General features: G+C 46.9%; 1 protein-coding gene across 1 annotated transcript in view; it reads right to left on the minus strand.

Annotated features, from left to right (window-relative positions):
• The window catches only part of PPEF1 (protein phosphatase with EF-hand domain 1), a 128,903-nt gene that overhangs the window by 105,409 nt on the left and 2,323 nt on the right, over positions 1 to 21,171 (minus strand). Inside the window, exons 5-10 of the mRNA XM_066250124.1 lie at positions 18,741 to 18,859; positions 18,102 to 18,198; positions 13,204 to 13,394; positions 6,810 to 6,830; positions 5,234 to 5,351; positions 3,125 to 3,198 (exon numbers count right to left, since the gene is read on the minus strand). The gene's annotated coding sequence lies outside the window, so the exon portion shown is untranslated. The remainder of the gene's footprint in view (positions 1 to 3,124; positions 3,199 to 5,233; positions 5,352 to 6,809; positions 6,831 to 13,203; positions 13,395 to 18,101; positions 18,199 to 18,740; positions 18,860 to 21,171) is intronic.

Raw genomic sequence — 21,171 nt, forward strand, 5'->3', positions numbered from 1 at the left:
GTGACTTATCTACGGCACGCACTGACAATTTGCAAAAGGAATGATTTCGGCTAAAAGGTTTTCACTGTGCGCATGTAGAGAGGGGGAAGGGGGCGAAGTGGAGGGCTGAACCGTCTGAAGTTGTTCAGTGCTTTTCACCTTAACCACTTTTCATTCCCAAAGGTGAAAATACAAGGACAGAATGCAAGACGGCCCCGGGGGCCAAGCGAACCCCGGCTGCTGTGTACCCTCGAAGTTACCCGCCCAGTCTCCCCAAACTGTTCTTAGTCACTATTGTAGCCCAAAGCGCATCTCTATCGAGCCCTCACACATTGGCTCAGCCGCCTGGACCTTGGTTCTACCTCTGGCGTTCTACATGTGAACTGTACGGTTTCCCACGCTAGAAACTCAGTTTTCCCTCAAGAGAACTCAGCTTTTGTGAGAAATGCCTACTCGAGCTCTGGCCCTGAGGAACCCAAATCTAGAACCCAACCAGCCATTCAGCTGTGGGCACCTGTGATGCCCACATGGATAGCCTGATGTCTGTGGCCTCAATATAACCAAGGGCACAGAGCAGAGGAGACCCTGGCTGGCCATGCGGGAAAGGCCCCTCCACCCCTTTCCACTAAAACACTGCAGCATCGGCTTGTATCTGGGTACCCAATGAGGAAGGGGTGACCTGTAGGACTGAGCTGGTGTTTCCCCCTGGGTCTCATTAGATGAAAGCATAAGGAAAGGGAAGAAACCATACTGACCACTAGAAGGTGTCTGAGGTATCTGTTGTTCTATCAGACAGGATCGCAAGCAGCAGGCGCTGGGCCTGGTGCCGGGTTTTCCAAAGTGTGTTTCTGGAAGAGGAGCTCTATGTGGATTATAAGTCTAGAAATAAGGCCAAAAAAAAAAAAAAAAAAAAAGGACCTACCCTCAAATAAGTTCCGGAGAAGCAGGATTACACAGGTTTCTTTACTACAAGACTCCTCAGAGCCTTCAGTACACTAATGTGCACTGTGAGTCTCTAAGAAAGAGCTCTAGTGTCCACTGTTTCCCAGACAGCCCAGCAGGGGACCTTCTGAGGGACTGTATCTCACAAACATCTCTTGTTCCTCACTGCCTAATGCCGGCCCAGGGGAGCGTGCGGTTGAGAAGCCATATGAGCCGGAGCTGAAATTCCTCTCGGCTAGTCATTAATTCCTCTGCAACTCCATTTTCTCTTAAGGAGCTCTGGGTAACTCGTACCTCACAGATGTGTTCTGAGGACTAACACGGAGCAACCCTTCGCTGATGAGTTAGGAGGGACCATGCCTGGTTAGGTAGCCGCTGTGGTACAAGTGTTGAAATGAAACTTGGTTTGCTCAAATTTTTTTCCTTCCAAGTGCATTGTATGGGACCTCCCAGAGACTAAATCCCTTCGGTGTCTACAGGCTCTGGGATAAATACAGATTTACAAGATATGGGCTCTTTTCTCCCGAGAGTACTAAGATCTGAAAGAATACTAAATAATAATAATAATAATAATAATAGCTAAAATCACCCTTATTAAGAGCCCTGGCCGGTTGGCTCAGTGGTAGAGCATCGGCCTGGCGTGTAGAAGTCCCGGGTTCAATTCCTGGCCAGGGCACACAGGAGAAGTGCCCATCTGCTTCTCTACCCCTCCCCCTCTCCTTCCTCTCTGTCTCTCTCTTCCCCTCCCACAGCGAGGCTCCATTGGAGCAAGGATGGCCCGGGCGCTGGGGATGGCTCCTTGGCCTCTGCCCCAGGTGCTAGAGTGGCTCTGGTCTCGACAGAGCGACGCCCCAGAGGGGCAGAGCATCGCCCCCTGGTGGGCAGAGTGTTGCCCCATGGTGGGCGTGCCGGGTGGATCCCGGTCGGGCGCATGCAGGAGTCTGTCTGACTGTCTATCCCTGTTTCCAGCTTCGGAAAAATACAAAAAAAAAAAAAAAAAGTAAAAATTCACCCTTATTAAGAGACTACTGTTGGCCCTGGCTGGTTGGCTCAGCGGTAGAGCGTCGGCCTAGCGTGCAGAGGACCCGGGTTCGATTCCCGGCCAGGGCACACAGGAGAAGCGCCCATTTGCTTCTCCACCCCTCCGCCGCGCTTTCCTCTCTGTCTCTCACTTCCCCTCCCGCAGCCAAGGCTCCATTGGAGCAAAGATGGCCCGGGCGCTGGGGATGGCTCTGTGGCCTCTGCCTCAGGCGCTAGAGTAGCTCTGGTCGCAACATGGCGACGCCCCGGAGGGGCAGAGCATCGCCCCCTGGTGGGCAGAGCGTCGCCCCTGGTGGGCGTGCCGGGTGGATCCCGGTCGGGCGCATGCGGGAGTCTGTCTGACTGTCTCTCCCTGTTTCCAGCTTCAGAAAAATGAAAATAAATAAATAAATAAATAAAAAAAAAAAAAAAAAGAGACTACTGTTTACCCAAGATAAGAGGTGCTTTGTATTTCTATTATTCCAACTAGTTTTACAGCAACCTTCAAGGTATCATCACTCCCATATTACAGATGAAGAAACTAAGACTCAGAAGTTGAATATTATACTCCATGGCACAGCTGATCAGTGGCAGAACCAAAGACCCATTCTGTTTAATTTTAAAGAACAGAAATGTCTGTCCACTCAAAGGTTTGTTACACCTTGGTTTCAGGATCCAATGTGATCAATCTACGTAAGTACTAAATCACTAAAGTGAATTCTTGAACGTTGCAAGGAATTTTGTTTCCTTTTCTTACAGACAGATGGAAACCTGGTGATCCTGTGAAATAGCAAGAGGCCAAGGGAGCTAAAAAAAGATTTCTGAACATGAATTCTACCATGCGGTTTGGGGAACACCCTGTGAAATAACTAGAGGAGTTTCTTAAAGTATCCTCTCCTCATTTTCTAGCTCACCCAAGTGATCGCAAAGGTTTTCCAGATGTCACATTCACTTGAAAGGGGCCACAACCCTTCAGGTGACAAAGCCGTCTGTACACCTTTATAACATGATGGCAAGTGGCTGCGATCGGCAGCTGCGAGAAAAACCAATCCGAGAAATTGTAAAGCAATAAAATAAACTCCAAGGAGTGCACAGTCCCTGTTCTGTTGCTACATAATATATGTTTACTATGTAGACTTCTGCTTCCCCAAAATACCTAAGAACAAACAAACAAACATATTACCTGGTTTTTTGCTTGGCCAGTGTAGAGGTTTTTCCTCACCCCCAAAACACGTTCTCTATGAGGAATGCTGAGGTCTGAAAGGAAAAGGTAGAATTGCAGCTCTCTCTGGAGGACCCCTACATATACACACACACTCCACACATCTCATCATCTCATACTCCACAGCCCTCTGCAGGGCCAACTCTGGCTCAAATAGATCAGAAAATAAACACACCCGCACACACAAAACAATCACCCAGACAGGCCACTCCTGCTTTGCCTCTGCCTGGAAGGCGAGCTCAGAACCACAGATCCGGGAGAGGCCGAGTGCTGGCTGGGAGCCACACTGTCTGCCCTGCCCTGCCCTGTTCCGGGCTAGGAGATAAAGTGATGTGCTCAAGTAATGGGCTTCAGTCACGTGACTGCTTCCAGTGGGACCAGGCGGCTGTTTGCATAAATCATCGCAGCACTACAAAGTATAAAAGAGAACTTGGGTAAATAAGGACAGAAAGCACTCAATGGCTGGCTCTTTATGTCGACCAAGGATGACTTCTAGGAAACATCACAGCTGCCTGGGAAGTGGGATCACTAAACACTCCTCCTTAGGACTTGGAAAGGCATGGGTCAAGGGAGTGGCTGTTGGGTGCTGGGCTGCAAATTCATCGACGTGACGTTTTCATTCCTCCAGCTAGTCAACTAGCCGCTTGCTGGAGAAACCTGTGAGAGGGAGATTCTTCTCCGTCCATCAGCGGAGAGGAAAAGGAAAGTGGACCTGTCATTTGGCAGAGCTGGAGAAGGAAGAGGAGTAAGACACACTTGAATAAACAAAGTGCAGATGTCAGTACTGGATGCCACCGGCCACAGTTCGGCTGTCTTCTGAGGCAATCCAGGGATGCTCTTGTTCCCAGTCTCCCGCTGACTGCAGCTGCAATGACAGCAATTTCCTCCCCGACTCTCCCTCGCTGGTTACGCAGCATATGGCCTTAGCTTACTGGCCTTAAGCATTGAGAGCCAGGATTTAAAGGACTCGAGCCAGAATCATTTCATAACCCCACCCAAGCTGCTCGTTAGCCAAGCCCTTTCTGCGATTGGGTGCCACAGGAGAGCCAGCAAAGCGGTTACCTAGCTTCCTATTTCATCTAATGGAGTCACTGTGAAAATAACGGGGAAGACAGCTCTGGGTTTCTCTGTGCCTAATAGCATATTAAATATTATCAGAGGACCTTATTAGGAGGTAATACAACCGTACAGGTTTCCATGGAGGTACTCCAAGACCAGAACCTGACGAGGCTGCCATATGCATTGTAAGTGACAGCATAATTACCCAGGTTCTGGAAAAAAACAGTGGACAATGTCGCTATTTGGCTAAGTTTCCAGCCAAATGCCTACTCAGTCCACAGTGATTAAAGTATGGCTCTGTCTAGATACAGTTGTTCAAATGTCACCTCCTCTGTGTGAAGCCTTTCCTGAATCACCGAAGGGAAGTTAGTCACTCGGTCTTCTGGCACTCAGAGCCACGTGTGTGTCCAATTATAGCACTTCCCAAAGTGCACCGTAATTTGCCCTTTTACATGTGAAACACTGAAGGGAAAGGGGCCATTTCATTCCTTGTGGCGTTCACAGCACCGAATGCATTAGAGGTACTCACTAAATAATTTGCTTAATCATAGAAAGGAGGAAAAGAACTCGCAATTTAGATGGTTATTTTAATGACCAGCTTGTGGACCAGGAACTGGGTTGGCTGTGCCCTTTATGTGACTCGTCTAAAACTCAGAATTTGTTTACAATGAAGAACTTTACCATATTTTTCACTGTAAAAAGAACACTAAAATGCTGCTTTGAGTACCACAAAGAGTCCTATACCCAGCTTCCATCATTAAATGAATGAGCACTGATGTGTGTGAATAAATCACAATAAGGATAGAAACGGTTATTGAGTACTTACTATCTTCTAGGCACTTTTAAATTTTACATGTGTTCATCTCATTTAATCCACATGCCCTCGTATGAAGTATGTACTCTTATTATCCCTATTTACACATTAGGAACTATAGCCCAAAGTCAAACAGCAAATGAGTGGCACAGCTGGGAGTTGAACCTAGGCACTTTGACTCTAGAACTACTACTTACAATCACTGCACTATATTGCCTCAGTCAGTACGTTGTATGTCCGTAAAATGGTATTTCCAGCTTCTACTCAGGTGGTGTCTGGCTTTCTTCCAGCTGAGCAGGGATGTGTTGTCCTAGCCTAAAAAAAGGAAAATAATGGGCAAAGTAATGTTAACAATTCCAAACTCACTCATTAACAGAATTATATCCCTAACAGTCAAGGTAGGCCAGTTTACCTCTCAGTGGGCACATCACATGAAAACAACCAATAGGAAAGATGGGAGCTCATCGAACGCCCGGAAAAGGCCATAACAATAGCAAGTCATTCCTAAGACGCTCTGTGCTGTTTCAGTCAATTCAACACATTTGAGCCCCTCCTATGAGGCAGGCACTGTGCTGACAGATGGGCTTAAATGGTGAACACAATGAAAATGATTGGGTGAGGCAAACACATAGGTAAATGAGAAATTAAAATGACAAAGTAAAATCTGTCTCCCCTATTGGAATATAAGCTCCAGGTACCTAAAGCAATGCCAAGCACATAATATTTATGACATGACTAAATCAAAGCAACACAGTCTGATAAAATCTCTAACAGGAGAGGTAGGGGACACAGAGAAAGAGCCCCATCCCAGAAAGGGGGTTGAGGGAAGGGTTTCTAGACATGGTGTGCAGGCGGAGAGCTGACGATGAGGCAGCCAGAGTTAAGAGTTAGCCAGAAGAAAAGTGGTGAGGAGGAGATGAGGGTGTTGTTGTAGACATGTATATTTTAGAGTGCTTAAAAGGGATGTGAAATGGATGGGTGAAGTAAAAATCAGAAGCAACTGCGGTCAGAATTATCATGCCGCAGTGAGACTTTCCAGAGGGTTAAGTGTCTGTCTGCTACGATTGCAAAGCGGCTGCCTCTCCACCTGCGCAGGCTCCACCCGCTCTTGCTTAGCTGTCTTGGCTGTTTCACTATCCTTTCTCACTCCCCGCTCCCCTACTGAGTTTGCCTGCACCTTCCAAATCAGCTCCTGCTCTCCAACGCAAGTCTAAGGGGCTGCTTCTGAGGAAGCCCCTCTCCAACGCAAGTCAAAGGGGCTGCTTCTGAGGAAGCCCCTCTCCAACGCAAGTCTAAGGGGCTGCTTCTGAGGAAGCCCACACAGCACCTCAGTTCCTCTTCGAGAGAAGCAAACCGTGGAAGTATCCGGGGGGTAGAGAGGGCTGGCTCCCTCACAAGGGAGAGAGTGGGTGTACAGGCAAACCCGTCCTGTCCCACAGACTCCCTGGAGCTGGCCACAGTTCCATTTTCCACCAAGGAAAATTCCTTCTAACCGGTGATGACACATACTGGGGAATATGCTAGAACCAGGCAAAGCAGCTGGATTGGGGAGGAGACTGAGAAAACAACAACTGTGCGGGTCTGTTTGGTAGTGAATGCTTAAGGCGTCTGTCACTTGTGGTCCCTGATACCTCAATGACCAATAGCGCCAGAGGGGCCTGGCTCAGACGGGGTTGGCCTCTCAGCGAGCCTTCTGCTGCTGGGCTAGTGGCGAGCAATCACATCCAACCCCAGCCTCCTAGCGCCGTGTAGCCTCCAAACTGAGGTACCTACCCCACAGCAGAGTCACAGAATCTGTTGGAGAACAGAAAGAAAAACATTAGAATTTGCATTTGTATCTATTTTCTTATTCCTTTTGAGTTTTCTAGTTTCCTGTATGGTAATATACATAATATATGAGTTCAGCAGTATTGGAAATAACTAAATATACCTGCATTAGGGGTCCATTCTCAGAAAGTTTTTACTGTGAGAGGTTCACAATCAAGAACATCTGAAGAACTTTAATTTAAGGAAATTGTTCCTTTTTGGAAAGAGGGGAGGAATAGCAAGTAATATTATATTTAAATAAAGAGAAAGAATCATGTGTGTGTTCAGGGATAAGCTGTGGGTATTGAAACACCACATTGAGTAGGAGAGAAAGGAGGCCATATTCGGCAAGCAATTAGAAAGTCATTCAAAGAAATCAAAGGTGGGTTACCAGTCACTCCTAGGTGTCAGGTTGAAGTCTGTAAGTTTAGCTTCAAAAAGGCTCCATCTTGAGCATAAAAGTTGAGTTTTGCATGATGTGATTAAATAAATAAGATTAGTAGTAGGTATCGAATTTAAATTTTGACCTCTGCTTAACTCTAAGCTTGGTCCTGGATAGCTTGAGTTTAAAAAAAAAGAAAAAAAACAAAACACTTTTTCTATTAACCCTGAATGTTCATAAATCAAAATAAATCAAATCCCAGAGAGGTCCAGTCCAGGTAATATGGAATAAGGACACTGTCCCCACTTTACCGTGTCTCTTCCATAGAACGAAGCTATAAAAGCTGGTCAGAATCCGCAGAGCAGCTATCTGAGGACTGCCACAGGTAGGCTCCAAGGTGGCCCCAGTGGTCCCTGCTTCATGCCCTTGTGTAATCCCTGCCCCTTCGGTGTGTACTGGCCCTAGTCACCTGATCTAATCAACATAACATGGCAAAGGTGTTGGGATGTCACTTATGTGACTAGGTCATAAAAGATTGGGACTGTCCTGCTAACACTATTGCCTTCAACACCTGCGTGCTTTTGGTGAAATTGTCATGGTGCAGAGGCCCACATGGCACAGGACAGGAGGAAGTCTCTGGCCAAAAGCCAGCAAGGAACACCCTTAATCAAACAGACTCTAAGGAACTGAATCCTGCCAACAACCACCTGAGCTTCAAAGCAGCTTCTTTCTCAGGCAGGCCTTAGGTGACTGCGGCGCAGCCCACACCAGAACTGAGCAGCCTGTGAGAGACCGGAAGCGGAGGGCCCCTGGGAGCCAGGCCCGATCCCTGACCCACAGAATCTGTGACACATAACTCCATGTTCTCAGTTTCTAGGTTCACAGCAACAAATAAGAAACACAAGGACTCTGAAGAGTAAACAGCAGAAGGTAGACTGAGAAGATCCAGCCAAACCGGTGGTGAGTTGACCGTTCTCTCCCCTCCCGTTTCCCCAGACTGGATTGGAGGGAGCAGAGTTTAAATTCAAACCACAATACGGCAATACTGTACTCCTATGAGAATGGTTTCCAGAAATACCAATAACACCCAGTGCTGGCAAAGATATAGAGCAACCAGAACTCCCATAGTGTGCTAGTGGAAATACAAAATGATACAGTCACTCTGAAAAGTAGCTGGGTAGTTTCTTATAAAATTGAAGACACACCATATGACACAGCGATCCAACTTGTGAGTATTTACTCTAGAAAAATGAAAACTTAATTCCTGCAAAACATATACAGGTTCATATGGCCAAACACCGAACACAGTCCAAATGTCCTTCAGTGGGTGAACAGAGCCACAGCTGGTGGGACAGCCATACAATGAAATGCTACTTAGCAATGAAAAGGAACGAACTCTGGATACAATCCACACAACCTGGAGGAATCTCAAAGGCATTGTGCTGAGTAAAAAAACAGCAGGCCTAAAGGTTGTGTCTATTTATAGGAGGTTTTCCAAAGGACAAAACCTAGTGATGGGGCGGCTGCGTGCTTGCAGGGCTGATGGGTGGGGGAGGGTGCGGCTAAAGGGCGAGCAGAGCGAGGTTGGACGGCGTGTTCTTTACCCCAATTACGGTGCTGCTTACACTCATCTGGCCGTGTGTCCCAGTCCACAGAACTGCACAGCAAGTCAGCTTACTATACACTAACTTAAGTCAATACTTCAACAAGCTTCACAGAGCTGGCTCTGATTTGGTGCCTTAGGGTCTGCAGATATTAAAGTCCCCATGGCCTGATTTTGACTGCCAGGGGCCCTTCCTAAACCACAGCCAGAAGCAGTGTTTTCTGAAGTAAACTACGAACCCTAAGGAAAACACTCACCCTTCTCTCTGACTTTACTTTTAGCTCCCTAACCATGGGCAAAACTCAATGAACAGAGCTCCCGGTCAGAAAGCACAGCTCGACTCAGCAGACACCTACTGAGCATGTTCCAGCTACACGGCAGGAATGCAAAGAGAAAAGAACTCTGGTTCAGTTCCCTGCCAGGTGTGCAGCGTAACGAGGGACCTGGGCCTGTCCACAAATAATTACAAAGCAGGAGCTGTGGGCTGGAGATATGCCTCAGACTCATATATTCGAGTCCAGAACTATACCAGCTCGGTCAGAGCAAGCTGGGCAATGGTTCCTAGACGATTAAAAGGTGAGGAAGGCATTTCAGGGAACATGGGAGCACGTTATATTTGAGTCATGTTTCCTGAGACTGGGGGATAGAGGGTGGAGGGAGCGGAAGACGGGACGTGAACCCGAGAGGTACGTTGGTACCAGCTGTGATTGTTCTTGTGAATCATAACAAAGAATTCAGAGTTTAACCCGTCAGTTGGGGATTGCAATTTCAAAAGCTTTTATGAGCTGGGGCAGATAGTACAAATGAATCAAGTAGCGTGGGTGGAAACGATGGGGCATTCTAGAGAGCTTCTATCTAAATGAGGCAGCTGCTCCGCTACTTACTGATAGCTCCCTCTTAGGCTGCCATTCAGAAATTCTGGCCCTGTGTTGCATGATGCAATGTTTCAAGAGAAGCTGAACATATTTTTCTGTAAAATCTCCCTACTTTTTATTTTTATGTTTTTTTTTTTTGCAACAGAGACAGAGAGAGGGGACAGATAGGAACAGACAGACAGGAAGGGACGGAGATGAGAAGCATCAATTCTTCATTGCAGCACCTTAGTTGTTCACTGATTGCTTTTTCATATGTGCCTTGACTGGAGGCTACAGCAGAGTGAGTGACCCCCTGCTCGAGCCAGAGACCTTGGGCTCAAGCTGGTGAGCCTTGCTCAAACCAGATGAGCCCGTGCTCAAGCTGGCGACCTCGGGGTTTCAAACCTGGGTCCTCCACATCCCAGTCTGATGTTCTCTATCCACTGCACCATCACCTGGTCAGGCTATTTTTATTTTTAAATTTATTGATTGATTTTAGAGGGGGGGAGGGCAGAGACAAACAGAAACATTGATCTGTTCCTGTATGTGCCTTGACAGGGTTCGAACCCACAACCTTTGTGTAACTGAGGTACTGGGCCATGGCAAAATCTCCATATTTTTAAATGTGAGTGGGAGTATATTTCTGAAAATTTAAGATGTCATTGATTATAAGATGCATCATTATTTTATCTACCAATAAAAAAGTAAAAAGCCACCCAGCAAACTATGACATTCCATTGATTTTAAGCCACATTCCAACTTCAGAGGTGCTAAAATGTGGAAAAAATGTGCATCTGAGAATCAATGTAATAGTGTACTTCTCATTTTCTCCAAATGTTGCAACACTCCGTGGATGCAGTGCGAGGCTGCCAGATTGATTGCACACTGGCTGAGTGAAGAAGAGCCTGAGGGGGATGTGACTAGATTGGAACTTTGGGAATGTCACCCTGAGGGCCAGACGGTGAGGAACTGGGAAAAGCCAGCCTAAGACCAGTGAGGGTGCTCCTGCCACAATCCAGGAGATTGATAAAGTCTGAACCAAAGCCCTGGCAGTGGGGATGGAGAGGAGGGGCTAATGCAAAAGCCTTTTAGGTACAGAGTGCCCCCGGTCCCAGACTGGGTACAGTGAACAAAAGAGACAGAGGTATCGAGAATGATTCCGAGGTTTCTAGTTTGGAATAATACATGGATTCATCATTTAGTAACACTATTTACTGGGTGTGTGCTTGTGCCAGGCACTAAGCTGGGTGCTAGAGGTACAATGTTTCAGTGGTCCCTGCTCTTTTGTAATTTACAGTCTGGTAGGTGATGCCATTCAGCGCAGGAGAGTATTAATAGGCACAGGAGTAGGACACAAAGAGGAACAGGTGTGTTTACGGGGGAGAAAAAGAACGAGCTGAAATGTTCTATACCTAGCAGAAGCCAGCGTTTAGGGCCCAGGAAAGAAATCGGGTCTGCAGATTGTGATTAAGGAGGTCATCAGGGTACCAATAACAGGTGATTAGAGAAGATAAAATAGCCAGGGAGAGCTCATAGAATAATAAGGGCAAGAGCAGAACCCTGGGGAACAGAGACTTTGTTGCATTAAGGTGCAAACAAAGGAGACTAAAAGAGGAGCAGTGTGGAAAGGAAGAGAGGCCCAGGAGAGACGGATGTCTATATACCAAGGGAGACAGGTACCATCCTATAGACCAGCATACCTTCATCTATAATTACTGCATAGAAGTAATTTACCCTGGCAATGGATAATTCAGATTTTCAGAGTTATGGGTGTTCTGTGTGAATTCCAAATCTGCTTATCAGAGCTGCTTCTTATTTAGAAAGTTGTGATATTTTTAAATATTGCCACAATCTGTCCCTTTAGCTTGCATGTGCTTCTGTTCTGCAGAATCTCAGTTTGACATCTAGCATGAGTCAATGTCAGAACAATGATAATTCTCTCTGATTTTCCTTTTGTGGGGGCTATAATCTGCCATCCCGAGACAAAAGGAAAACACAAAATATGCATTTATGCAACCCCCTCTCGTGTTAAAGCACTGGAAACTGGGGAAACGGATCTAGGCACAGACGGTGAAGTCCCCTTGCAAGGCCCCTCAAAGTTCTTGGCCCGGAGCTCAGTAACAGGTAAGCCAATGATGTGGCAAGGTGCCCTGGTCCTTTGGACTTGTTCAGAAAGGCCCTCCATTTTATAGGAGAGGTTAGGTGGCTCCCCAGCATAACAGTCTTATGGCTGGCTGGCCAGTACTCTTTCCATTACATCAAAGTTACCCAATTCCACCCTATGAAGATAGCTCTGATATAATATATATTAAAAAGTACAGGCCCTGGCTGGTTGGCTCAGTGGTAGAGCATCATCCCGGCGTGTGGAACTCCTGGGTTTGATTCCCAGCCAGGGCACATAGGAGAAGTGCCCATCTGCTTCTCCACCCTTCCCCATCTCCTTTCTCTCTATCTCTCCCCCTCCCAACACCCCAGATGAGGAGAACATTGCTATGGTAGGGGCCTTACTTGGTGGATCCCAGTGGGAGTGCATGCAGGAGTCTATCTCTCTGCCTCCCCTCCTCTCAATAAGAGAAAAAAAAGGAAAGTTAATCTTCTTCCTCTGTTTAATTATTTAGCCAAATCTTGTGGGCTTTATGTTTTGTGTATGAAGTTTATTGTACTTTTTTTTTTTGTATTTCTCCGAAGTTAGAAGTGGGGAGGCAGTCAGACAGACTCCTACATGCGCCCGACCGGGATCCGCCCAGCATGCCCACCCAAGGCTCCATTGGAGCAAAATTGGCCTGGGTGCTGAGGATGGCTCCATGGCCTCTGCCTCAAGCGCTAAAATGGCTCTGGTTGCAGCATAGCATCGCCCCCTGGTGGGCATGCTGGGTGGATCCCAGTTGGGCGCATGTGGGAGTCTGTCTGACTGCCTCCCCGCTTCTAACTTCAGAGAAATACAAAAAAAAAAAAAAGTACAATAAACTTCATACACAAAACATAAAGCCCACAAGATTTGGCTAAATAATTAAACAGAGGAAGAAGATTAACTTTCCTTTTTTTTTCTCTTATTGAGAGGAGGGGAGGCAGAGAGACAGACTCCTGCATGCACCCCCACTGGGATCCACCAAGTAAGGCCCCTACCATAGCAATGTTCTCCTCATCTGGGGTGTTGTTCCGTTGCTTGGCAACCAAGCTATCTTTAGTACCTGAAGGAGACCATGGAATCAACCTGGCATGGGGGACACTGACTAGAACCAATCAGTCAATCGAGCCATGGCTGTATGAGGGGAGGAGGGGGAAGGGAAAAGGGGGGAGTGGATAAGCAGATGGTAGCTTCTCCTGTGTGCCCTGCCAGGAATCAAACCTGGGACTTCCACACGCTGGGCTGACACTCTACCACTGAGCCAGAGAGCCAGGGCCTAAGGTTAACTTTCAAACATATGTTTCCACGACTACCCAGATTTCATTCGATTCATCTTCTCCCTTAAGAGTTCTTACCCTTCCGAGTTTATTGGTTCCATACCCCTATATACTCACTGGGCTGGTTGGGGAGTCTTTCAGCCTGGACTGCAGGGTCAGGACTCAGTCCATTCTCACCCTCAAAGGTGTTACTCGAGGGGGAGGACTCAGCTTCAGCTGGAGTCTGCCAAAGACAGATGATTATACCTGGCTCTTCAATAGGTTGCCATGGCAACCCCTGATGTCAGGGGCAATTATGATATCATCACCTGCCAACATAAGGTGAATAACACAATAATTATAAAAATAATTATAAAAATAAATGTAAAATTGCAAAGAAGTATGTGTATTGTGAGAGTGAGTCGGGGTCAAGCAAAAAGGCTTCTCTGAGGAAGTAAACTTTGAACTGACATCTGCAAGATGAACACAGATTCGTTAGGTGAAGGTGTTGACAGGGGGTGGAGTCAGGTTTACATTTGAGTTAAGACTCAGTGATGTGGAGTAGATAAATGGAGTCCATGATCCGGAGACTTTCAAAGCGGAATCCAGGGCTTATATAGGCCTTACTTTACTAAAGCTGAACTTAGTATTTTCACCAGTGTTCCAAAGAGTCCACGCTCTGATTCTCATTTCCATAAAACTCTCTAAAACAGTGCTTCTCAAACTTGAATGTGTTAAATCACCTGGCAATCTTGTTAGAACACAGATTCTTGGGCCTAGCCCCTTAGAGGATCGGATTCAGTAGGTCTGTGTTTCTATTAAGCTCTCAAGTGATGGTGAAGTATACTTTGAGTGGCACTGTTCTACAACACAGTGAGATTTTTGTTTAAATCTCTTTTTCCTTTTCAACCTACCCTGTCATGACTTTTAAAAAATTATTTAGTGATCTTAGAGGGAAGAGAGAGAGAAAGGTAGGGTGGGGAGGAGCAGGAAGCATCAATTTGTAGCTGCTTCTCATATGTGCCTTGACTAGGCAAATCCGGGGTTTCAAACTGGCGACCAGCTTTCCAGGTCAATGATTTATCTACTGTGCCACCACAGGTCAGGCATCAATCTACCCTTTCATGACACTTTTTTTTTTTTTTTGTATTTTTTTGAAGTTGGAAACCAGGAAGCAGGAAGACAGACTCCCGCATGCGCCTGACAGAGATCCACCCAGCATGCCCACCAGGGGGCATACTCTGCCCATCTGGGGCGTTGCTCTGTTGTAGCCAGAGCCATTCTAGCACCTGAGGCAGAGGCCATGGAGCCATCCTCAGCACCTGGGCCAACTTTGCTCCAATGGAGCCTTGGCTGCAGAAGGGGAAGAGAGAGACAGAGAGGAAGGAGAGGGGAAGAGTGGAGAAGCAGATGGGTGCTTCTCCTGTGTGCCCTGGCCGGGAATCGAACCCGGGACTCCTGCACACCAGGCCGACACTCTACCACTGAGCCAACCGGCCAGGGCGACACTTTTAAGTAACAGGAGCATCAATAGAGAGACAGACTCCATGCATCCTGACCAGGATCCACTGGGCAACCCCTGTCTGGGGCCAATGCTAGAATTAACCGAGCTATCCTCAGTGCCTGGGGCCCACTCAAACCAATTGAGCCACTGGCTGTGGGAGGAGGGGGGAGAGGGAAGGGAAGAGAAGCAGATGGTCGGTTCTCATGTGTGCCCTGACTGAGGGTTGAACCCGGGACGTCTGCACGCAGGGCCAATGCTCTATCCACTGAGCCAACTGGCCAGGGCCCTTTGATGACTTTAAAAGTCACACCATATTCTATAATGTTCTTGTGATTTATTTGGTTAATTCAGTAGTATTACCAGAACACATGAATGTTGTGATATATAAATAAAACAAGGTCATAAGCTAAAGATTTCAAATATTTGGAAAGATTGGGAGAAATAACAATTATAAGCAAAGTGAGGCTATCAGTAATGTAATAAAACTTCACTAACCTATCCCAGTGAGGCGGATTGTCATTCTTTCTTAGTGACAAGTCTGATTTACAGAGTACTGTATTTACTAGGAAATGTAATACAAATTAACTTGATACAACTAAGGCCAGGGAATTTCTATATGTTTAATGACTGTTTTACTTAAACAGGTAAATAAGAGCTATTTGTAATGAACTCTTTCATATGAATGATGCTCTGGAGTTTACAGTGTGTGAGATAAAAATATCCTCCCTTAATAGGCCTATTTCTTACTACTGAACCCAATTACTGCTGATCTGCAATGTTCCTGGTGGGGGTGTGGCTATGGGTAAAGGGCACTGAAAATGAGTTGGTGAGAGATCCAGGATTTCTCTGATTGCTTTTCCTGAGAAAATTTCAAAGTTAATATAGCGACTAAAGCAAAATATTGTCATTTAAAAAAATTAAATATGAAGTCTTCTGTGCATGGAAGAGAAGCAGGATTAGGATAGGGGACCAGGCCTGACCTGTGGTGGCGCAGTGGATAAAGCCTCGACCTGGAAATGCTGAGGTCGCCGGTTCGAAACCCTGGGCTTGCCTGGTCAAGGCACATATGGGAGTTGATGCTTCCAGCTCCTCCCCCCATCTCTCTCTCCTCTCTCTCTCTCCCCCTGTCTCTCCTCTCTAAAATGAATAAATAAAATTAAAAAAAAAAAAAAAAAAAAGGATAGGGGACCAGGAGTAAGTCTTGACATTTCAAGGAAATGTCAGCTCTGCCATTAACAACCTAGGGAACTTGGGCAAATTACATATCTTCTCTGAAGCCTCAGTTTTCTTATTTAAGAAATGAGGATAATATATAAATGGAATAATCTATGTGGAAAATTCTTCATAAACTATAAAGCACTAAGCAAAATATTAACTATCATTTCTAGGAGAGGCCTACACTTTCCAAGTGAATGTGACATCCTAGAGAAGAACCGTGGTCTGGCCTGTGGGTCGGGATGGGTCTGGGAGCAGAACACAATGTGCATCTGGAATCACCTGTCTGAGGTCATACTCTAGCTCCATCGCTCTGCAGCAATGGATGACCTTGGGAAAATTACATCACCTGTCTGTACCTGTTTCTTAGAAAGCTAGGACAGTAATAGCACCTACCGCACTGGGTTGAAAGAAGAAATAAATGAGTTAATAAACACTGTGGCAGCCACTGATAGTTGCCTAACCAATGGCTAATTCTCCCTTTCTTTCTTACCAATAAAACCCTAATTTTGCTGTAGGTGGCAGTGGTTCAGCCAACAGAACTTGATTTGCTCAGTTCCCTTGCAGTTAGGCCTGGGCTAGTGATGTGGCACAGACAGAGATATAAGCAGAAATCTACTGGCTGAGGCTCCTAGAAAAACGATTTTCCTGATAATAAAAAAGACCAGACTCAGCTGGCATGAGCCCTTTCCTCTTTGCCCTTCCCCCATCCTTCCTGGAACCAGGACACAATGCCTGGAGTAAGAGCAGCTCTCCTTTTTTTTTTTTTTTTTTTGTATTTTTCTGAAGTTAGAAGCAGGGAGGCAGTCAGACAGACTCCTGCATGTGCCCAACTGGGATCCACCCGGCATGTCCACTAGGGGGCGATGCTCTTCCCATCTGGGGCATTGCTCCGTTGTGGCTGGAGCCATTCTAGCGCCTGAGGTGGAGGCCATGGAGCCGTCCTCAGCGCCTGGGCTAACTTTGCTCCAATGGAACCTTGGCTGCGGGAGAGGAAGAGAGAGATAGAGAGGAAGGAGAAGGGGGAGGGATGGAGAAGCAGATGGGCGCTTCTCCTGTGTGCCCTGGCCAGGAATCAAACCCAGGACTTCTAAATGCTGGCCAATGCTCTACTGCTGAGCCAACTGGCCAGGGCCAAGAGCAGCCTCTTGAACATATTAGGAAGGGAGCCTCCAGCCAAGAATGATGTTGCAGAATGATGGGAGGAGCCTGAGACATGAATGACAATGTGAAGCTGCTTCTTTCCTGACTTCATATCACATGAGATAAAAACCAAACCTCTGTGTTAAGTCTCTGCCATTCCTTTTATTCTTTTTCTTAAAGAGAGAGAGAGGGACAGACAGGAAAGGAGAGAGATGAGAAGCATCAATTCTTCATTGCGGCACCTTAGTTGTTCATTGATTGCTTTCTCATATGTGCCTAGACTGGGTGGGGGGTTCCAGACAGGCCAATGACCCCTTGCTCGAGCCAGTGACCTTGGGCTTCAAGCTAGAGACTTTTGGACTCAACCCAGCAACCATGGGGTCATGTCTATGATCCCACGCTCAAGCCAGTGCCTGTGCTCAAATCAGATGAACCCACACTCAAGCTGGAGACTCAGGGTTTCGAACCTGGGTCCTCGGCTTCCCAGGCTGATGCTCTATCCACTGCACTATGGCCTGGTCAGGTGAAATCCTGTTATTTCATTTAACATATTAAATGCAGCCAAACACATTTGCTAACCAATACACTTGTAAAACAGTTTGAGTGCCTGGCCTCACAGTTATTGAATAAATGTTAGCTATTAGTTTTATTATTTTCCCAGTCTTCTTGTCCCTAACCAGGTGACTAGCAAATACTCCCCTTATTTTCTTGCAATAGTATCCCCAATTTCCTTTTTGAAATCAACCCTCTCCCTATTCTCAACCCTGTGGTTTGCATGAGAAGGACTCCACTATGCCCCAGCTCTAAGTGTGGGCCCCAACTGGCTTAAGCCAATGAGCATGAGCCCACTTCCGAAGCAACAGTGACTGTCCAGGGATGGGCACCCAACTCAGGCCTGAGGCAGTAAGCACTGCTCTGCCGGCAAATGGGAGAGTTCTGGTGAACATGTAGCCAAAGGCAGGCAATAAATACAAGTGAATCTCGGGACTGCTGGAGAGAGCACTGAGACACAAACTCACTCTTCTCCCCAAATATGGTGCTCTGAACACGGCTGTCACCATGATGAGAGCCAGGCTTGGGGGGTGCGATTGATACATGGAGAAGGGCAGACCGAGACCAAGGCAGGGCAACGGAGCTGCAGCCGTCCAGCGTCAGTCTCTGGGTGAAACTTTACCTTTGGAACTTGCAAGTCAGATTCATTTGAGACTGGTTTTGCTAACTCGCTTTGGGCTGAATCCTCTGTCACTTGCAAGCACAGCTTCCTTCTGATACTGTTATGTGAAACAAAGAAGAATTTAACGTAAAGATTACATACCTAGAGGGGAACTTTCCAAACTGTTCTAGTGTGACTATTGAATCAAACCTACAGTCAAGTGCAATATAAATTCATACCTAAAACACCTCTCCAAAAGAAAAGAACAGCAGTAAAATCTACAACTTGCAATTGTGTAAAATCATTCACATTTCCTTTCCAAAAGAAGAAAACCCAGCCAGCTGAAAGTGTTTTGTTTTTTCTAGATAGGTCCAGGAGAACTCCTTTAAGAATAGCTGTGCATCTAGGTCTTAGTATAAACGTTGGACCCAGAGTCAGACACTGGAAGCTTACGGCTAATACTGAAATAATCTTCACAGTTGTTATGACAGCCTGCTCCTCTGCACAATGGACTACACTTCATTTTAACAAGACTTAGCAGAGGAGAGCTGCAGCCTACAGACAGCCTCTGAGTTAACCTGCTAATTAGTCTTGGTTTCATTATTACATATAGCCTTCAGACTATACCCTAATCGTACCCCAAGAATCACAAATACTTACAATCGCTAATAAAAATACACTGTACAATTCTTGTTTTAACACATGCACCACTCTTGAAATCTTCTCATCGAGCCCAGAGGCAAGTCCCATTGTGTGCACAGTTGAATCCACTTGTAAGCCTGAAGAGGACATTAAGTGTTAGGGAAGCAGAGGGAGGGGCCAATTTCCTTTCTGTCCCTCATTGCCATTGGCTAGATGCTGCTATCAGACATTTTCTTTTAAGTGGTGTTCTGTAGAAGTGGGGAGTAGCCATATTGTTCTGTGCTCAGTTACATAGTCCCAGAAGAGTGACTTCAAAAACTAGAGGCGTCTCAAGAGTTATTAAGTAAGGGAGGGGGCGACAAAGTATTTGAAGCCGATCTCTTTCTCTCTTGAGTGGCTATCTCTATCAAATGTAAGTTCTCTGAATGTGTTGTGGGGGTCTGGGAGAATACGGACAGCTGGCAGGGGGAGGAGTACCACATGAAGCCCTCTTTACTATGCGCCAGGTGTCCACATGCCCTTCCCTCCGCCTTCCCACTTCTGAGTCTCTTCCCTAAGACAGAGGGAACAGGATTTAATTAAAATCCAATAACATTCTAAGTTAGGAAAACTACATAAAACCAGTATCATCCATTAGCTTCTTGGAACAAATTAGTCCTTTGGGTTAATTAATGTTCTTCAAAACTCTTCAGATGGGGCCCTATCACATATTGCTTTCTAAAACTCCCATACTACCCAAAACTGTGCTTCTAGAAACACTGAAGACGTGTGATGATAAACTGTACTCAGGGGTGGGAGCCGTGCAGTCCCTCGGCAGCTGGCGGGCCGGTTACAGACACTGTCACATGGTATGTGTGTTACAAGCCATGGAGTCGCCTCCGACTCCTGCAGGCTTTCCACAGGAATGCAGACCATTGGCCTGGGCAGGGTTTTCCAACCGCGGCACTGTTGACAAAGTAATGCCTTGTGGTGGGGACAGTGCTGTGCAATAAAGGAGGTCTCACCTGGTCTCTACGCTCTGGTTGCCAGTAGCAACCCAACCCCGCCCCCAATCATGGCGACCAAAGTATCTGCAGATACTGTCAATAGCCCTGAAGACTTTATCCCCCCAGGGGATATTTTCGGTTCTCACGATGGGGGGGGGAGAAGATGCTGTAGGATCCAGTGGAGTAGAGGCCAGGGATACTGGGAAACACAGGTCAGTTCCCCACTACCCAGAATTCCTCAGTCCCAAATGTCAAAAGGGTTGTGGTGGAGAAGCCCTGATCTAGAGGAAGAATCCAGGCCTAGATCTATGAGGGTACAGATGTAGGTAGGTGGGCAGATGTGGGGGGTACATGTGGAAGCTCTCTTCTGATTGCTTCCATTTTTTCACCGAAATAGGAAGCAAGCTCATCAACTGTGAGGCTGGGAAAGGAGGTACACCTAGGAAGTTCAAGAAGTTAAGAAACTGTCCTTGGCCCTGGCCGGTTGGCTCAGCGGTAGAGCGTCGGCCTGGCGTGCGGGGGACGCGGGTTCGATTCCCGGCCAGGGCACATAGGAGAAGCGCCCATTTGCTTCTCCACCTCCCCCCCTCCTTCCTCTCTGTCTCTCTCTTCCCCTCCCGCAGCCAAGGCTCCATTGGAGCAAAGATGGCCCGGACGCTGGGGATGGCTCCTTGGCCTCTGCCCCAGGCACTAGAGTGGCTCTGGTCGTGCCAGAGCGACGCCCCAGAGGGGCATAGCATTGCCCCTGGTGGGCGTGCCGGGTGGATCCCGGTCGGGCGCATGCGGGAGTCTATCTGACTGTCTCTCCCGGTTTCCAGCTTCAGAAAAATACAAAAAAAAAAAAAAAAAAAGAAACTGTCCTTTAGGAAAGGTGGACAATGAATGGACATGGGAAATGGACCTGATTCTGGGCCACATCAAGGACTCACATGAAGTAAGCAGTCAAGAATTTAATATGAGCCCTAGCCAGTTGGCTCAATGGTAGAGCGTCTGCCTGGCACATGGAAGTCCTGGGTTTGATTCCCGGTCAGGGCATACAGAAGTGACCATCTGCTTCTCTACCCCTCCCTTCCCTCTCTCTCCTCCTCCCACAGCCAGTGCTAGATCGGTGTGAGCACATCAGCCCCAGGGGCTGAGGATGGCTCTGTGGAGCCTACACCTCAGGTGCTAAAAATAGCTCATTTGCGATCATGGCCCCAGATGGGCAGAGCATCAGCCCCAGATAAGGTTCCAGGTGGATCCCATTTGGGGCACATGCAGGAGTCTGTCTCTCTATCTTCCCTTCTTTCACTTGGAAAAGAAGAAAAAATAAAAATAAAAAGAATTTTATGTGAAACTCATAGGCCCTGAATGTATGTATATTCTTCCTGGGAGTACCTAGAGGAGTGGGGTAGGGAGAGAGTTGAATTTAGCAGCTTGTGCTCTTGCCACAATCAACAAAAAGGTAAATGAGTGATAAAATG

Source organism: Saccopteryx bilineata, chromosome X, assembly GCF_036850765.1.
Source record: "Saccopteryx bilineata isolate mSacBil1 chromosome X, mSacBil1_pri_phased_curated, whole genome shotgun sequence".
NCBI classification, from domain to species: Eukaryota; Metazoa; Chordata; class Mammalia; order Chiroptera; family Emballonuridae; genus Saccopteryx; species Saccopteryx bilineata.